Source organism: Dipodomys merriami, unplaced genomic scaffold (genome assembly GCF_024711535.1).
Source record: "Dipodomys merriami isolate MVZ:Mamm:240054 unplaced genomic scaffold, mDipMer1.0.p SCAF_490, whole genome shotgun sequence".
Classification (NCBI taxonomy): domain Eukaryota; kingdom Metazoa; phylum Chordata; class Mammalia; order Rodentia; family Heteromyidae; genus Dipodomys; species Dipodomys merriami.
In genome coordinates, this window is record NW_027206058.1 from 290,385 (window position 1) to 311,013 (window position 20,629).

Consider the following 20,629-nt stretch of genomic DNA (forward strand, 5'->3'; position numbering starts at 1 on the left):
GTGCCAGGGGTATTTATCTAAAGCTTAACCAAACCATCTGAGCTGCAGAGGTGAGGTACAATTTGGAAGGCACTCTTTTTACACAGTTATGTTTGAGAGGTGTAATAATAACAGTTTGGCTGGATGCTTGTGTCTCATGCTTATCATCCTAGCTACTCAGAAGCCTGAGATCTGAGAATCGAGGTTCAAAGACAGCCCAGGCAAGATAGCCCGTAAGACTCTTATCTCCAATGAACCACCAGCAAAAGGAAGTGTATCTGTGGCTTAAAGCGGTAGAGTACTAACCTTGACCTAAAGAGCTCAAGGGCAGCACCTAGGCCCTTAGTTTAATACCTGAGACTGACAAAAGAAAAGAGAAAGTGGGGGAAGGGAGAAAGAAAGGAAAAAAGGAAGGAAGGAAGGAAGGAAGGAAGGAAGGAAGGAAGGAAGGAAGGAAGGAAGGAAGGAAGGAAGGGAGGAAGGGAGGGAGGGAGGGAGGAAGAAAGGAAGAAAGAAAGGAAGGAAGGAAGAGAGGAAGGAAAGGAGGAAGAAAGGAAGGGAGGAAAGAAAGAAGGAAGAGAACTATAAGAAGAGTTATTTTCATTCATGGAGGAAAGTGGCTTGAATGACAGAATGCTCATCGGATGCAGTCTTAACCACTGACTTTGGGAAATTACTTAATATCTCTGACTTTGAACGTCACCTTTACAGTGTGTGAATGAGCCTGGTGCATATCAGGATCATTGTGTGGATGGGCAGCACACAGTAGGATTTCAGTTGATGGCTGTTCCTCCTCTCCAAGTATCTGTTGTCCACAACATTCCACCAGAACCTCTCTGAGATGTCTGTCTGTTGAGGAGCTGGCAGAGAGGCCTCTCTGCCAACTTCCACAATGCTATATTATGGGATGCAGAAACAGCTTTCTGCCATTAAACCTGTGAGGAATGAACACTTGCTCATTAGAACTGCTCAGTGTGACTCTCCCAAAGGTCATCTCAGTTCTGCAATCCAGACTTTTAGGTTCTTGACATAGACCACTTTGTGCCTCTTGACCTATAGAAATGAAAACCTGATACAAACATCTAAATCAAGATCATGGCTGCAGAAATAATTTTCCTTTCTGGATGGATGGCACAGTCCCAGGTCTTTTGCAATTACAAACAAATGGAAAGCAGCAGGATTAATCAAGAATGGGGAACTTTTAAACCCACAGAAGTTAAAAGCAGGGGAAGTTGACTGACACATGTAATGATAAAATCTAGACTATTTTGGCTTCAAGTATGGCTTGATCCAGGTACTCAATATCATGATTTCTTAGCATTAAAAGTCTTATTGTACTTTTGATCACCCAAGGTAAATACAACTACTGGAATTGACCCATGAGTTATTAGGCTGTTGAAATTCTTCTGTGACCACCTGCCTAGATGATCATTGTCTTCCTAATTGATGGCTTTGATGAGACCGCCTCCAGGTCTCATTAGAATTTTAGAGGAATCTCACTGTACAGAACCATTAAAGAATATGATACTAGGGTAGAAAAATGTCAGTGTACTACACACCCCCACTCCAAACTCCAATGGTTTCATAGAGGATTAAATCGAGACTTAAAAAGTAGTGATTGCCTCTCCCACCCAAATATACAGAAATTCTATGACATATCTGGTGTTGTAATGTAGATTTCTTGATCTTAATGGAATCAGCTTTTTTTTACTTCTATATTTTTGCTGCAACTGGGGTGGAAATAGGGTTGATAATAATAGCCTCTTGAAGATGAAACTAGCTGTCTTTTTTTTTGCCAGTTTTGGGGCTTGAACTTAGGGCCTGGGAGCTGTCTTTGAACCTGTGTGTGCTCAAGGCTAGTGCTCTACCACTTGAGCCACAGCTCTACATCTGAGCATTTTTTGGAGTAGTTTATTGGAGATAAGAATCTCATGGGCTTTCCTGCCCAGGATTGGCTTCAAACTGAGATCCTCACATCTCAGCCTCCTGAGTTGCTAGGAATACAGACTAGCTGTCCCATTCGGTTCCTTTGCTGAGAATTAGGACTCTTCTGGAAACTCTCAGCAAACAGGAGTCAGCTGTGGAGGGTAGTGTTGGCAGATGGCAGCAGGTGGATGTCAAGCTGCAGAGCACAGGGCCCTGTCCATGTTTGCTGACCCCTCTCCCCTGTGAGCCAGAGGCTCCTGGATCTGGTGTGACTCGTTCCTACTTACACTCTCCAACACGTCTTCCATTAAATGATAACATTGTCCCCACATCATCCACGGTGGTTTTGAACACTCAGATCTCGGTTCTGCTGTGCAGAAAGACCTACTGGGCTAGAATCTCAAATGTTGCTTCCATCTTTGTTTTGTTAGCATCAGGACTGAACCTCTTTGAGGGCTCACTTGGTCCTTTTAAGGGATCTTTTAATCAACATCACCAGACAAGTGAGACAGACCTTCCTTCCTTCTTTCAATAAATTATCTTCCAGCCTTCCTTATCTTCTTGGGGCTCACACCTGTCATCCTAGCTACTCAGGAATCTGAGACTTGAGGATCATGGTTTCCAAACCAGCTTGGGCAGAAAAGTCCGTAAGACTCATCTCCAATAAACCACTCAAAAGCTAGCAGTGGAGGTGTGTCTCAAGCAGTAGAATGACAGCCTGGAGCAAAACAGCCAAATGAGAGTTTGAGGTCTTGAGTTCAAGCCCCATTACTGGCACATACACACAAGAAAATTTGTCTTGTAGACTTGGCCACATATGTCTGAAAATTGGTTCTTCATGGGAACCTAGTGTCAAGTCTGTCTAGCCTTGGGTTTGCCTCAGGTTTGGCCTTTTGTTTTCAACATTTTGACTCTTAGATCTTAGATCTGTCATTCCTTCAGAGAGAGAGAGATCGTATTCCATTCCATTGCAACCTCTAAAATACTACACAGAATGCCACATTCATCTCAGTCACAACATCTTATCACATCTTCACAGGAAAAATGACTTCATGAAGTCTAATTTGCTTCAAGTTCTATTTGAACTGTGTGTGTTTGTGTGTATGACTCCTGGGGCTTGAACTAAGGGCCTAGGCACTGTCCCTTAGCTTTTTCACTCAAAGCTCAGTACTCTACAACTTGAGCCATATGCCTCACATCTGCAGGAGTATTTTGGAGTATTTTTGGTGATTCATTGAGAAATAAAATTCTTACAGACTCTCCTACCTGGGCTGGCTTTGAACTGTGATCTTCAGATCTAAGCCTCCTGAGTAGCTAGGATTACAGGTGTGAGCCACTAGCACCTGGCTCTGGCCCCATTTGAACTAATTCTGTCTAAGAGAGAGAGAGAGAGAGAGAGAGAGAGACAGAGAGAGAGAGAGAGAGACAGAGACAGAGACAGAGACAGAGACAGAGACAGAGACAGAGACAGAGAGACAGAGAGACAGAGAGACAGAGAGACAGAGAGACAGAGAGAGACAGAGAGAGACAGAGAGAGACAGAGAGACAGAGAGAGGGACGGACAGACAGACAGACAGACAGACAGACAGAGATAGAAGGAAAGACAGAGATAGAGACAAAGATAAAGAGAGAGAGAATGACTTCTCTTTGGCTCCACTGAGCCTTCTTGGGTTAGAAGCAAAGTTTTCCCTTTTTGTTTTGATTTTGGTTTCTGAGGAGTTAGCAGTAGGTCTAATTAATGTCATCAAAAGGAGAGCATTTAATTAACTAAATAACATATTGAGTCTAATGAGAACATACTTCAGCACCCACTAGGTGGTAATGGTCTCTGAGACTAATTCCCAGGAGGCCTGTGATTGGATACAGAGAAATCTCTGTCCACCAATGTCAGCGATCCCCCTAGAGTTGCCAGAAATGGGGCAGCCATGGTGCCATGCAGGCAGAAGAGGTCTTGGCTTTGCAGTCTCCATCTGGAGAGGGCAGTAGGGGTGATGGTGGCTTCACTTGGAAACCCACAGGCATGTGAAAATGAGCTTTGCTTTTCAAAAGCTCTTTCTATTCCTTGGTGTTTTCCAGTCCCCACTGAAGTCTGACCATGACCTGGTAAGGATGGGGCTGTCTGTCTGAAAGCTGTGATTGCCCACTTCATTCCCTTTGTTGCTGCTGAGTGTGTGGATGTGGGTGCCCTCTGCTGGACACTAGCGGATCAACACCCACGTTTCTTCAGACCCCAAAGCCCTTTTACCAGCTGGGATTAAACCTTCTGAATGAGAACTTTTAGGGGGCTTAAATAGGAACTACCATGATTCATTCATTAAAAGAAAAAAAAGAACAAATGATAAGGAACCTCAGATCTTTTCAGTCACAAACAGACCCCCTGAAAGGATATCCCAAAGAAATGAACTCTGTGTCTGGGGAATGATATGCATCTGTTCTCCCTGCGTTCACGTGTTTACTGAGAACTCCATCTTGGTCTCTCATTTTGTTTCCCCACAGATGTGAGAATATTTTCCTATAAAGTGATCCTGACCCATACTTTGGAGTCCTGGGTCCTGGGTTTGACTTTGTTATGTAAAAGCTGTGTATAGGGTTGTTGTTGTTACTATTATTTGCAAAAGAAGAAAGGGGTTTGTTTGGGATCTTCAGAATTGCAATTCAGGACACTAACATCTGCATATCTCTACAGCCATTTTCTGCAGAAAGCAGGAATGTGGGGGTGGAGCCTCTATTGAGCAGCTGGTGTTGGTTTCTTGCTAGGTGAGGGAAGCTGGTTCATGGGAAATCTTCTATAGGAGTTGGGTGGAGAGACTGTGTGACAGGAGCCATATTACTAATTGGAAGGAAACTCAAGAATGCAGATACATAGTCCAAGGGCCAGAAAAGTACGTAAAAAGAAAGCCTTGGAAGGCATTTTGAGTCATCTTGGCAGCCAGTCTTGTTCTAGATGAGAACGCAGAGGTGGCCCGAATTTACCTTCCCATCAGTGGCTGGTGTTCTGCCTAAGACCTGCTTCACAATGGTCTCCTGATTCCCTTTGGAAAAATCCTCTTCCAATGACATCTTCTCCATGAGCCCATGACTCGTGTCTGTCATCTGAGCTACTCAGGAGGCTGAGATGTGAGGATTGTAGTTCAAAGCCAGTGTAGGGCAAGAAAGTCTGAGAGACTTAAAAATCTCTAATGAATCACCCAGAAAGCCAGAAGTGGAGCTGTGTGGCTCGTGGAGCTAGTGGTAGAGCACAAGCTTTGAGTGAAAAAGCTGAGACACAACATCCAGGTCCTGAGTTCAAGCCTCAGTACTGACACCAAAAAAATTTTAAGGTGATTTTATCATGATTTTTTTTCCTATTTTCCTCAAATTGAAGCATCTCTCTGAACACCTGTTTCCTTTTCTCAAGTGTCTCAGGGGAGGAACTCTGCTGATGATTTACTTTTCCCAGATTTCCCCGTTATGATGGTGCCATAAAAGCAGCCTTGGTGCTAGCCATCTTCTCAAGCATCTCACATCGAATAGTTCACTGTTGTTATCTCAGGCCCAACTTCTAGCCAATGTGAGGTGGAGGAGCAGAGGGAGGAAAGCCAGGGCTCTCCACCTGTCTGTGTCAGTGTCTTTGGTTGACAACATGCTGGTTTGAGAGATCTCAAGCATTTGAAGTAGGGAAAAAGTTCAGCATCATGTCTGACTGATAGAAGGTGCTCAGTCAGTAAAATGTCTTATTCCTTCTAGGACTGGCCATGTGGATTCACTGGAAGGCATTGCCAGCGGTTCTGTCAAGAGTTCTAGAATAAAGTTCATTTTCAACAGTGTCTTGCACAAATAGACACTGTAGAACATCCAAAGTCTTCTAATTAAATATGGAAGTGTGCCCTCCTTCCAGGGAAGGGGATTCTGAGTGAGAGGGAGGGGTGCAGAGAGTTCTGGGAGATTGTTTGAGTGACTGATGCTTAGGCTTCAAGCTATGGCACACAGGTGGCAAGGAGTCTGGTGCTAGCAGATGGGCAGCTTTCAGTGCAGGGTGTAGCTGATTCCTGCATGGACTGAGGGGGCCCTGACTGGATACAGAACGAGGCCATTTTCTCCTTCCAGTTCTCTGTATGGCGTGTTTCTTTATAACTGGGATGCAAAGGCTGACAATTCTGCCCGCCCCACCAGTGATAGCTGTTCCTAGCATGCATGTGCACACAGACATGCCCACCGTCAACATTTTCAGTATTCCATTCACCTTAGTATTGTCACCAGGGAACACAGTGTGGCTCCCAGCCATGGCAAAAATGAACATTGAGGGCTGGGAAGGTGGCTCAGTGATAGAGTGCTTGCCTGAGGCCCTGGGTTTGATTCCTCAGCACCACATAAGCAAAAAGAAAAAAGCTGGAAGTGGTGCTGTGGGGCAAGTGGTAAAGTGCTAGCCTTGAGCTGAAGAGCTAAGGGACAGTGCCCAGGCCCAGAGTTCAGGTCCCACGACAGGACTTCCCCCCCCTAAAAAATGAACATTGAGCCTGGTTGTCAGGGTCGCCTGGAGGAGGGATGTGTGGCTTTTAAATGGAAGGTTGGGGTGGGGGAAATCACTTGGGGAAAAAATGGCAAGATGTTGGTTATGGGGACTGAAAGGAGGTACCCATCGCCTGGACAGGGGGGATGGGGAAAGAGAGCTACCTCTCCACATCAGGGAATTGTCTGTGGGCAAGGAAAGCTTCTGTCCCTTCTGCTCCCTGAGGGTACAAAGAGGCTCCCGATGACTTCCCTCTTCCTCCTTTTGTGGGTGCCCCAGTATTGGGGCTTGAACTCAGTGCCTAGGTGTTATCCTTTAGATTTTCCTGTGCTCCAGGCAGCTGGTGCCTTACCATTTGAGCCAAAGCTCCGCTTTCAGATATATATATACACATATGTATTTATATCTGTATATATGTGTATATACATATGTACAAATACATGTATATGTATATATACAGATATATATTCAAATATATATTATGAAAACTTTATTTATTTAATATATTTTTGTAAAGATACTGTACAGAGGGTTACAGTTACATGAGTAAGGTAATGAGTACATTTCCCATGGAAGCATTGTTACTTCCTCCTCTGTTTTTCCCATACCATCCCTTCCCTCCCTACCTGCCCACTCCTCCCACCCCCCCAGAAGTTGTAAACTTCATTTTCAACACAATTTCTTGTACACCTCATTGTCACAATGGGTCAACCTGTATCTTTATTTCAGCATTTTGTTATTTCCCTTCCCTTCCCCAAATTAGAAAATTGTATATACAAGATGCAGGGCACTACAATCAATGAACCAGGGGTTATACCAATGGGGAAAGAACAGACAAAACAAACAAAAAAATCACATAGTACATTATACATACATTAAAATAACAGCAAGAAAGATAAAACCTCTTGTTTCCCTATCTTGGGGGGGGGAGGCGGAGTTAATTTCACTTAGCATCATATTATATGGTCATATGACAGGCTTTTTTCTAACCTGGGCTTTGAACTAAGATCATCAGATCTCAGCTCAGATTAAAAGTGTGAGCCACCCATGCTTGGCTTTGCTCAGAATTTTTATCCCAAGGGTCTTCTGCCAGCTCTCATTTGTCTGGGGGAGGAGGAGACACCAGTGGGAAAAGGAATGTGAGCTTTTGGTGGAGGGGGCTAGTGAAGCTAGAACTTTCTGGAAGATGGAGTTCTTTATCTCCATCAGGGCTTCAATGCTTTGGACTTCCAGTATCCACAATCACTTTTTGGGGGGGCTGTAAGTGGGGATTGAACTCAGGGCCTGGATATTGATCTTTAGGCTAGCACTCTACTACATGAGCCATAGCTCCACTCCCATCATTTTGGTGTAAATTGGAGATAAGAGTCTTATAAATTTTCCTGCCTAGGCTAGCTTTGAACCTTGAGCCTCAGATCTCAGTTTCCTGAGTAGCTTGGATTACAGGCCTGAGCCACCAGTGCCCAGCTTACAATGACTGTTTAGTGAGAGGTAGCTATAGGCAGCCTGTAGGTAGATGACTTGTTAGATGGGTTTGGTTTAGTACCAGCGAATTGTTCCTGGAACTTAAGCTTGGAGCTTGGGTGCTGTCCCTGAGTTTTTGTGCTCCGGGCTGCTGCTCTATCACTTGAGCCTCAAGTCTACCTCCAGCCTTTTGGTTAATTGGAGATGAGAGTCTCATGAATTTTCAGGATGGCTTTGAATCATGGTCCTCAGATCTCAGCCTCCTGAGTAGCTAGGATTACAGGCATGAGCCACTGGTGCCTGACTTAAAAATGAGATATTTTCACATGCAATTCACATGTGTTTCTGGCTCCTCTGGGACACCAGATTTTTTTGATAACATTGGTCTTTTTTTGCCAGTCCTGGGGCTTGAACTTAGGACACTGTCCCTGAGCTTCTTTTGATCAAGGCTAGCATGCTACCACTTGAGCCATGGCACCACTTCCGGCTTTTCTATTTATGTGGTACTGAGGAATTGAACCCAGGACTTCATGCATGATAGGCAAGCACTCTATCATTAAGTCACATTTCAAGCCAATATTGATCCTTATACGTCTTCAGTAGTATACTATGAGAAATTGGTTTGTGTGTGTGTGTGTTTGTGCATGCATGCATGTGTGTGCATATGTGTGTGTACATATGAATGAGTATACACCTTGCTTTGCACTTGCCCAGAGCTCTCTAGTTCCAGACCTCTTGACCTGTCTAGCCATTTTAATACTTGATGGCCCAATCATTTATGACACCTGATCCAGGCAATCATTTAACCTTAGAAGTAAGTACATGAGGCCCAGATAAGGTGTGTGACTTTATCAGAGTCACACAGCCTCCTCCACAGACAGAGTAGGCATTGTTTACATAATATGAAGTGGCCCTGTGGCTCAAGTGGTAGAGTGCCAACTTTGAGCAAAAGAAACAAAAAGTGCAAGATCCTGAGTTCAAATCCTAGTACTGACACAAAAGACAAGGCTTTCTCTGCATCTCTATGTTATGGCATCTCATTTACCTCAGAGATGATCGTTGTTAAGATTCCTGAGTGCTTACTTCAACATTTTATTTGGATGAATCTAATAAATTCTTTCTCCCCCAGTATTTTAACACAACAGTAATTAGGCCACTCATGGTGTGTGCAGACCTCTTCAATTTTTGCTTAACATTTTTGCTTTCATTTCAGCACACAGGACTCTTTCATTTATCTCTTTTTTTGGCCGGTTGTGGGGCTTGAACTCTGGGCCTGAACACTGTCCCTCAGCATTTCAGCTCAAGCCAAGTGCTCTACCACTTGAGCCACAGTGCCACTTCTGGTTTTCTGGTGGTTTATGGAAGATATGCCAGCCTAGGCTGGCTCTGAACTGTGACCCTCAGATCTCAGCTTCCTGAGTAGCTAGGATTACAGGTGTGAGGCACTGGCACCTGGCTTTATTTATCTTTGATGGTTGCTTATGACAGATGAACGTAGGCTATTAGTCAGGACCAACAAAGTTAATCCACTAAGAAGCACAGACAAGAAACTTCTTAGATTTTGTGGATCCTAGGATCTCTGGACCTACTCTTCTTCCTTCCTCTTCTTTTGAACACTGCTTTAACAATGCAAGGATTATCACTAGCTCACACCAACAGTCTGATGGGGCTACTACCTCTGGTCTCAAATCACAGCTCATTTACTCAGGCCTAAGGTAGAAAAAACAAAATGTATCTACCAGACACTTTGGGGACACATTTCAAGCAAAATCGTGACCAGTCTTGCCTCAACCTTTGCATCTATGAGTAAGAGAAGAAATCATGTGGAGACAGTGATTCACAGACTCCGGGCTATTCAGTGGGTACAGCAGAGCTGCTGGAAGCTCTTCAGTCATTCCTTCAGAGAGCTCTGTCCATTGTGATGAAGATTTGTCCCCTGCTAGAGGCTTACCTGGAACTTGTCTTGGAATACAAAATTGGAAAGACTCACCATTTTCTCAATTTGAGAGAGAGGCTCAGAGCATAGCCGCACCCCTCCCCCCAATGCTGCTTTATCACTTTCCTCCTTTTTTTTTTTGGTACCACTTCTGTTGTTCACAGTCTTTGGTGATAGCCCTGCTACCCACACTTTTAGGGCCAGTGAGTGGATCCATGTGGAATGGAGGGGAAAGGAGTTGTTTCATCACTTTGGAGGCTTCTGGCTACCATGAACAGAACCCTGTGGCACAAATGAATTTAAATAAACAACATCAGATATATACCACGTGCAGGTACAGAAGGAGGGATGTGTCAAGATAAGACGCAGACAGTAGCTGGGTGGGGATGCATCATGGTTTATTTTGGCATATCTATTCAACATATTAAGTCCATCTTTGGGAATAAGATGGTGGCCTTGCTCTAGGAGACATTGTCTGCTGTTGCTTCACAGAGACAGGAAACTTCTCCCCTCCTCCCTTACACCCTTGACATGCATTCCCTCATTCGCCAGAACTGCATCACCTGGCCAATTGCTGAGCCAATCATTGATAAGAGGAATTTAGAAAACAAGCCCTGGCTGAGAAAAATTCTCTGGGGTTGAACAGATAGCTGTTTGGGCTGCCACTGCCCTTTTTAAAAATTCACTGTGTATTTTTGTTTGTCAAGCAGATCACATCTGGGACACTGGCAGAGAGGAAAGTGGGTAGAACTTTTCTTCTTCAGGGGAGAGATAGGGAGAGTTCTTTCTCTGCAAATCCCTTATCTGAGCAAACCTAGGTCCTGGGAATGAATGGACTCGGAGGAAGGCATTAGAGTGACAGGGAGGAAGAGGAAGAGGTGTAGCTTCAGAGTGAAGCCCGCCTCCTACTTCCTTTTCCATCTTTCTTTACTTTTTCTTCTTCTAAAGTTTCTGTTCTCTGCAGAGACCCAAGCATCCAGAATAGAAGCTCCCAATAGATTTATCTACTCATTTATCCTTCTCTGGGAACAATTGCTTTGTTAGCAGTGAAAAGATTTTTTCACCCAATCTTTGTTTTCACCCTTGTGGGCTTTCTGCTTATTATTGGTTGTTTTTTTTTTTGTTTTGTTTTGTTTTCTTGCTTTTCCTTTTTGTACCAGTCCTGGACACTGTCTCTGAATTATTTTTTGCTCAAGGCTGGCACTCTACCACTTGAGTCACAGCTCCAATTCTGGTGGTTTCTTTTGTTAAATTTTTTGGGGGGGTCCGGTCATGGGGCCTGAACTCTGGGCCTGGGTGCTGTCCCTCAGCTCTTCAGCTCAAGGCTAGCGCTCTACCACTTGAGCCACAGTGCCACTTTCTGGCTTTTTTTCTTTTTGCTTATGTTGTGCTTAGGAATTGAACCCAGAGCCTCAGGCATGCAAGGCAAGCGCTCTACCACTGAACCACCTTCCCAGCCCTGGTGGTTTCTTTTGGTAGTTAATTAAAAAGAAGAGTCTCACAGGCTTTCCTACCCAAGCTGGCTTTGAACTGCGATCCTTAGATCTCAGCCTCCTGAGTAGTTAGGATGACAGCGGTGAGCCACAGGCTCCTGGCTCTGCTGATTATATTTTAAGCTTAAAATGGAAAAGCTTCTCTTTGAAATCTTCGCTTATGTGTCAAATGTCACTGGAGAGTTGGAACCAATTTACCATGTGTTTATATCATTTCATTCATTCCCTAATGCATTAATTCATTCATAATCCTGTAATATCATAAGCACAAGTCCAATGCTGGCCCTTCTTTCTTGCCATAGGGGGGATTTGGGCATGCCCTTTGAGGCCAGACTCCCAGGAGAGTCAAATGAAGAAATACCAAGGACTGAGGCAAGTACTGAGAAATATAGTCCCCAAATTCCTTCCATGGAATTTTGCTCCAGAATCCATGCTGCCTAAATCCTGGAATAGGTCACCTGCCTAATCTTTGGTAGTTAATTAAAAAGAAGAGTCTCACAGGCTTTCCTACCCAAGCTGGCTTTGAACTGCGATCCTTAGATCTCAGCCTCCTGAGTAGTTAGGATGACAGCGGTGAGCCACAGGCTCCTGGCTCTGCTGATTATATTTTAAGCTTAAAATGGAAAAGCTTCTCTTTGAAATCTTCGCTTATGTGTCAAATGTCACTGGAGAGTTGGAACCAATTTACCATGTGTTTATATCATTTCATTCATTCCCTAATGCATTAATTCATTCATAATCCTGTAATATCATAAGCACAAGTCCAATGCTGGCCCTTCTTTCTTGCCATAGGGGGGATTTGGGCATGCCCTTTGAGGCCAGACTCCCAGGAGAGTCAAATGAAGAAATACCAAGGACTGAGGCAAGTACTGAGAAATATAGTCCCCAAATTCCTTCCATGGAATTTTGCTCCAGAATCCATGCTGCCTAAATCCTGGAATAGGTCACCTGCCTAATCTTGTTTCACAGACAAAGTTGGCACAAGTCAGCTGATGCTTTCTGTTGATCTCTCCTCCACATCTTCAGGAAGGAGACCACATAATTACATGACCAGAAGATCATGTGACCGTGTGACCACACGTCTCTTTCGCTGCTCCAAAGATAGCAGACACGTGGGATGGGGAACCACATTGGTTTCTGCATCAGGCTGACTCATTCCTTCTGTCTCTACTCCTTTCCAGCATCACAAATCTTGAGATAATGTTTGCTTGTTCTTCAGTTTTCTGGTCTACCTAATGGGAACAAAGATAATGTTTACCTCACAGGGTGATTGCAAAGCTAACTCATGGGAAGTCTCTGGTCTAGGCCCTGCCTCTAACAGTGCTCAATACACTGTATTCTTTTTCCTATCTGAAAGTGTATTTTGGTCCCAAACAGTACTATTTTCATAAGCAGAGAAGCATGATCATATGCTGTTGCTGTTTAGAAGGAGGTCATCAGCAAAAGGTTGTTGCTCAGACTGGGTCTCTCTCCTGCTTGGGGGCTCGAGTTGTTTGGTCACCCCATGCCTGTCGCTCCCTCAACATGTTAGAATTGAGCTGCATGTCTCACTTTGAACTATGATTATTGCCAGTAAACACTGGGCATAAACTGCATTGGAAATGATTCTTGAAGAGTTTAGTGGGACAGAAAATACACAAATGCAGAACATAGGCAACTAGACTAAGAGCCTTGACCATTGCCAAATGTAGAGTAGCAAAGAGATCAAGGAGAAAACTCCATGATTATTTCATCCACATGAGTCTCTCTGCCTTCGCTTGTGTGTGTGTGTGTGTGTGTGTGTGTGTGTGTGTGTGTGTGTGTGTGTTTAAAAGAGACAATATTATGATGATATTATATTGTGCTATAGATCCCCCAGATTAGTACCCACAGACGGTTTTGCTTGACCCACAGAAGATTTTAGACTTTCAAATTAGTTTGTCAGGTCTGGTGCCTGTGGCTCACACATGTCATCCCAGATACTCAAGAGGCTGAGATCTGAGGATCAAGGTTCAAAGCAAGCCTGAGCAGACCAACTGGAGAGGCTCTTATCTCCAATTAATCAGCAAAAAAGACAGAGGAAGAGGTGTGGTTCAAGTTGGTAGAGCACCAATCTTGAATTTTTTAAAAAGCTAAATCAGAGCATGAAAACCTGAGTTCAAGTTTCAGTGCCCACTACCACACACAAATTAGTTTTCAACATTTAAAGAATAGATGGTTTCATTCTGCATCTGGAGGAATAGATAGCTGGAGTTGAAAATTGCTACCATTAAAAAATGTCATTCTAGCTGGGAGCTGGTGGCTCACATCTGTAATCCTAGCTACTCAGGGGGCTGAGATCTGAGGATCTCGGTTCAAAGCAAGCCGGGGCAGTAAAGTCTGTGAGATTCCTATCTCCAATAAACCACCCGAAAACCGGAAGTGGCGCTGTAGCTCAAGTGGTAGAGCGCTAGCCTTGAGCTGAAGAGCTGAGGGACAGCGCCCAGGGCCAGAGTTCAAGCCCCATGACTGACAAAAAAAGAAAAAACATCCTTGTAATTATAAAATAAATGATGCACAGAGGGGTTACAGTTCCATAAGTCAAGTCATGAGGACAATTCTTCTTAGCCAGTGGTCACCCCTTCCCATGCTCTCTTGCAGTGTTTCCTCCACTCCCATCTCCACCAGTAAGTTGGATAGTTCATTTAAAAGTGTCCATTGAGTACTGTTACAGCATTGGTTCACCCTTTGTCCCTCCATTTCTATGCCTCCAACTTCCCACCATTTGAAAGGCCAGAAAGGTGATTGGGGGGGGGCAGGGGAAAGGGGGCGCTACATTTCCTGGAACTTCATCTCCACTCACCCATATGGCTCAGTGGAGTTTGCTGCCTGCATCCCTGAGCAGATCATCTGCTTAGCATGATCCGGATTCTTCTGAGGGTTCTAACTACAGCAAGGCTTGCTCCATTCTTCCAGCCAAAAGGGGAAATAAAGGCAGATTGATATTTTCCTGTCTGTCTGACATTTCACCCCCTGTCCCAGAAAGAATGTGTATCATTAACTTTATTGATCATAACAGCCATTATTTAGTAGAATTTAGGATGATTTCAGCACCTTCTCTCAATGGATTCTTTTGAATTGTAGGCATTAACTTCTCCCACTTGGTAGAAGAGGAGACAGAAGTTCAAAGAAGCTAAGGAATTTACTGGGCCAACCTCTGATGCAGATTGACTGACAAAACACAACCCCCTGCCCTGGAACATTAAGTAAATATGATAAACTGTACTTCTCCTCTTCTGTTCTTTATCATATCTAAACTGCTACAGGCAAAAGAAATAATAATCCTTGGAGAAGTATAAGATGTTATAGTTGTCTAAAATGGTTCTCATATGGGGCTGGGAAGGTGGCTCAGTGGTAGAGTGCTTGCCTGCATGCATGAGACCCTGTGTTCTATTCCTCAGCACCACATAAGCAAAAAGAAAAAAATCTGGAAGTGGTGCTGTGGCTTAAGTGGTAGAGCGCTATCCTTGAGCTGAAGAGCTGAGGGACAGCGCCCCGGCCCAGAGTTCAGGCCCAACGACCAGACCCAAAATTTAAAAAAATGGTTCTCATACAACAAAAAGAGATGACTATAAGGTCAACAATTAAATTAAAACAATCCTTTGAAAGACTCATATTACTTAAAGAATAACCTAGATAATCATGTATTTACTACTGAAATTAAGTTTTGAATGTATAAAAATGGCACTGAAGCAATAGAGAATGGCCCTAGTTCTCTCTAACCAAATAGACTTAGGGTCCCATATGCAGTTCCCCCAAGAGATAGACAATAACGAATAAACAAACATGCAGAGAATCACAGGAATTTGCACACACAAAGATGGAAAATCTCAAAGTCCACCCCCTGACCCCTCATGGCAGTGCTGTTAAGCATTGAAAGGGGCCCACTGCTTGTGTCTTCAGGAACACCAGCCAATCTCAAAAGGCAGACACAGAAAACTCCCATAGCACTGGACACAGACCGGGCAGAGACCAAGACCAGAGACCAGGCACAGCAACACCCAGTCAGAGACAGCTCCCACTGCCCCACTGCTCAGCCCACAATTGATATGAAGGAACATAGTGGCCTACCAACCTGAAATCTGCAACAATAGATACAGAAATCTGCCACAGCACTGACAGTCATCCAAAACCAGTTCTAGGATCAGTAAGTATCAGGCTGGAGCCACTCACCCCACACAGGAGACCAGTACTGCAGCACTGGTTAGTGACCCACAGAGGTTGATCTGGACCTCTCTCCCTGCTAAGAAGGAACAACACACTTGAAGCACACAAAGAGGCCTGAGCCCTTCCATATTCCCACCACCCCAACTGCTGGCTTCCAGTGGAAGGCTACAGGAACTCCAACTAGACAGGTGCTAGGACCCTGTATCCCCCATAGCACTGGCTATCCAGAGAAAGGTCAGTGTGAGAACCAACGTTCACTCACCCACAGGGACATGCCCCCTCATCCCAGAGTAGTCCAAATCTCGGCCCTCCCTAACAGACAAGTCAGGCACTGGTAGAGGGCTCTCCTGTCAGAAAACACAAACATGTGTGCTAACCAGCCACCTGTAGAGCATTTCCACCAGGAACAGCCAAGTGAATGCATGCACCAGCCCTATACAGGAGTGCAAGCTGCCTAGGTGCCAAACCCTGACGAGAACTGCAGGCCCATTAAACATTTGCAGGTCAAATCACAGGTACATGCTGTCCACCAACAGAGCACACCCTTGTTGGTAGCTGCAGCACTGAACCCTGCCAGGACCCACTGGTCCCTGTCTGGAACTGCAAAAAGAGTAAATGTATGAGTAACAGGCAGAGCACATGTAAACACATACAAGATGCACCAGACCAACTGCTGGTCACTTGTTGGAAGAGAACCAACCCAGGGCCAAGGCACAAAAAAAGCCCTGTGCACAGTGAGGACCCCAATCCTTCTGAAGCCAATGCCTAACCCAGACTCCTGAAGCTAACTTCAGTCCCCGCTGCAGACCAGACCAAGCTCCTTTCAGTTATCCCAGGGCTGATTATGCACACAGGTGCTAGCCAGCTTGGGGACCCTGCTTCAGTTACCCTACCCAGTGTAAACCAGCCCAGGCAAAGTGAAGGCTGTTGGTACCTGACAGGCAAAAATTGGGCCAACAGACAAAGATTAGACTACAGCACTGACAATCCCTGAACCCAAATGCATATACCAAAAGGAAAGATTACAAGAGTCATGGACAGTCAAGAAAACAAACCAAATCCAAAAGCCAGCAGCAATCCAGGAAAGAACTACAGTAACAAGGAAGAAGAAATGGAGGACAAAGGAACCAGTAAAGAAATGATGGCCAAATTGGCCAATGAAATAAAAGGGAAGATGGAAAAGCAATTTCAAGAACACAAAAAGAAATATCAAAGAAATTCCAACACTTCAAAAAAGATACAGACAAAAATAGACACAGTATATACCTCATTAAAAGATAGAATTAACAATGAGACCTGATATAGGAACCATAAGTTGTCAATTTCCACAATGCAAACCATAATGGAAGCTATAGGTAACATAATAAGTGAGATGGAAAATAGAATATCAGGAGTTGAGGATAAAACAGAGAATCTGGAACAGCAATTAATAGGTATGGAAAAAAGAACTCAAAAATTACCAAAAGGAAATCCAAGAATTGGCAGAAAAAGCCAAGAACTCAAATCAACATATAAACTGGGATAGGTGAGATGGAAAAATTTCAAAAGAGTAATGGAACACCTATTCAATAAGATCATTACAGAAAATTTCCCCAATCTTAAGAGAGAAAATCTCACCTGCATAACAGAAGCATATAGAACACCTAGTAGACACGATCCTAGAACACTTCTATACATATCATAGTAAAACCATTAGACCTGAGTAGCAAGGAACTGATTTTAAATGCCACAAAATCAAAGAAGGAATTACATTACAATGGAAAAATCAAAATCGCTGAGGACCTTTCCACATAAACCCTCAATGCAAAGAGCCTGATAATGTAGTTTCCAACAACTGCCTACTCAAATTGGTGTACCCAGAGAAGCTATCGAAATGAAAACCTTTCATGACAAAAATTAAAGAAATTCATGAACACTAAACCCACACTGCAAAAAATAATAAAAGAAGAATAAAATCTGAAGAAAACAATTAAGATCAGGGAATCATATCAGACAGAAATCACTAGAAGATCAATTTAGTAAGTGCAGGGAAAGGAAAGAAGCAACAAGAAAACAAGAAAATGGCAGATAACATAACACATCTCTCTCTAATAATCCTAAACATTAACACACTCAAATTCTCCAATCAAAAGAAAAAGAACTACAGACTGGCTCAGAAAAGAAGATCCATGGGGGAGTTAGGGGGTGAGGGGAGATGGGAAGGAATGGGAAGGGATGGGAAGGGGAAACAAAGGAGGAGGCAACAATACTTGATAATAAATGTACTCATTACTTTGCCCATGTAATTGTAACCCCTCTGTACAGTATTTTCACAATATAAATAAATAAATAGCAAAAAAAGAAAGAAAACAAGATCTATTAATTTATTGTCTCCAAGAGACCCATCTCACAGCCAAAGTAAAAACAAACTCCAAGTCATGTTATGGAAAAGATCTTCCACCCAAATGTACCCTGTAAGAAGGCAGTAGTCACCATATGGATATCTGATAAAAAACAGACTTCTCATTAAAATCAGTACAAAAAGACAATGTAGGTCCCTACATATTAATAAAGGGAATGATCCATAAAGAGAAAATCATAGTGGTCAATGTCTGTGCACCAAACAATAGCGCATCTAAATGTGTTAAACAAAAACTCTTGGATTTACAGAACAAGAAAGACCCAAACAAAATAATAGTGGGAGAGTTTCACACTCCATTCTCACCAAAGGACAGGTCAATCAAACAAAACAAGCCAAGAAGCCTCTGAACTAAATGACACCATAACCTCTTCTCAGTAGCTTGTGGAACATTCTCCAAAATAGATAATTTTATAGTTCACATAAAGAACCTAAACAAATAAAGAGAATTGACATAATCCCTTGCATCCTATTAGACCATAGTGGAATTAAACTAGTTTGTAAGAACAAAGCATACTGTAGAAATTAGTCAAATACAGGGAGGCTGAACAGCACACTACTGAGTAAGACCTGGGTCACAGAAGAAATTAGAAAGTTCTTCCAATTCAATGAAAATGGAAACACATCACAACAGCACCTCTGGGATACGGCAATAACAGTGCTGAAGGGAAAGACCTAAGCATAAAGAAAACAGAAGCAGCTCAAGTAAATAATCTCATGATATAATTAAAATTGCTAGAAAAGGAAGAAAAAAGTTAAATCTAAAGGGAGAGAGATGTTAAAAAAGGTTATGGCAGAAATCGAGATAGAAATTTTTAAATATACCTGAAATTAATACAACAAAAAGCTTCTTCTTTAAAAAGTGATTAAATTGACAGACCACTTGTGAGGTTACCAAAAATGAAGAAGGAGGAGGAGGAGGAGGAGGAGGAGGAGGAGGAGGAGGAGGAGGAGGAGGAGGAGGAGGAGGAGGGGAGACAAAACAACAAGATCTGGGATGCCACATGGAAAATTACAAAGTAGGCTTCATCCCACAGATGCAAGAAACATACACAAGATATATACATACATACCTACATGCCACATATGCAAATCCATAAATGCAATTCAGCACATCAACAGAGCCAAGATCAAGAACCACATGATCATCTCAACCGATGTACAAACAGCCTTTGACAAAATCCATCCACTCCTATTCAAAGAATATAAGGCACTTATATTCAAAGAACAGAAGGAAAATTCTTTAAAGCAACAAAAGTAATATATCATAGACCAACAGCCAAAAGAATACTACATGGGGAAAAACTAAAACCATTTTCCCTAAAATCAGAAACAATGCATAGATGCCCACTTTCTCCATTCTGCTTCAATATGGTTACAGGATCCTTAGCCAGAGAAGTAAGGCAAGAAAAGCACATTCAAGGGATCCACATAAGGACAGAAGAAATGAAACTATCCTTATTTGCAGATGACATGCTGTTATACCTGAAGGACCCCAAATACTCCACTCCCAAACTCATAATAGACCACTTCAGCAAAGTAGCAGGATACAAAATTAATCCACAAAAATGAGCAACCTTTGTGTATGCCAACAATGCTCAAGCAGAAAGGGAAATCATGAAAACAACACAATTTGCAATAGCCTCAAATATATATATATAGGAATTAACCTAACCAAAGATGTAAAAGATCTATTTAGTAAAAACTATATACATCTAAAAAAGAAATCAGACACTAGGAAAGTGAAAGACCTCTCATGTTCTTGGAGAGGTACAATCAATATTGTGAAAAAGGCTATACTGCCAAGCACCAGTAGCTCACACTTGTAATCCTAGCTACTCAGGAGGCTGAGATCTGAGGATCACAGTTCAAAGCCAGCTCAGGCAGGACCAAGGCCCCGAGTTCAAGCCCCATGACCAACCAAAAAAAAAATGAAAAAAAAATGGCCCAATAATATAAACATTCAATGAAATCCCCACCAAAATCCCAATGGTGTTCTTTACTGAAATAGAGAAAACAAATAAAAAAATTCATGTGGAACAACAAAAGACCTAAAATAGGCAAAGAAATTCAAGTTCTACAAGGAGCCATGGTAATAAAAACAGCTTGGTATTAGTACCAAAATAGAACCAAAGACCAATGAGATTAGAAGACCTAGAAATAACACCACATACTTTCAGTTATCTGATATTCAACAATGGATCCAAATACATACAGTAGGGAAAACATAGCCTCTTCAACTATTGGTGCTGGAAAAACCAGGAAGCCACATGCATGTTTGTCAACATGCACTAACATCAATTCAAAATGGATTAAAGACCTCAACCTCAGACTCAAAACTCTGAAACTACTGTAAGACAGTGTAGGAGAGACTTTAGAACTTATAGGCTCAGGCAGGAATTTCCTAAATCAAATCCCAGGGGAACTACAGATTGGAGAAAGACTGGACAAATGAAAAGACATAGGTACTAAAAAAGGAAGACAGCCAATCAATTGGGAAAAATCTCTACCAGCAATACATCAGACAAGGCCTAATATTCCATATAAACAGGGAACTCAAGAAACTAAGCCCCTCCCAAGTCTAATAAACCAATCACTAAATGGGCAATGGACCTCAAAGGAGGTTTCTTAGAATACAAGGTAAAAATGGCAAAGAAACTGTCATCCCTGGCCATAAAGGAGATTTAAATCAAAACAGTCCTGAGATACCATCTCACCCCAGTTAGACTGGTCAATATTCTGAATTCAGACAAAAACAA

General features: G+C 42.9%; 1 long non-coding RNA gene across 8 annotated transcripts in view; it reads right to left on the reverse strand.

Moving 5' to 3' along the window:
- Window positions 1-10,175: 10,175 nt before the first annotated feature.
- Window positions 10,176-20,629, reverse strand: part of LOC138809316 (uncharacterized) — a 44,555-nt gene continuing 34,101 nt past the window's right edge. For all 8 annotated transcript variants that reach the window (XR_011366797.1, XR_011366796.1, XR_011366795.1 and 5 more), the window contains one exon: window positions 10,176-12,519. This is a non-coding gene — a long non-coding RNA (uncharacterized lncRNA). The remainder of the gene's footprint in view (window positions 12,520-20,629) is intronic.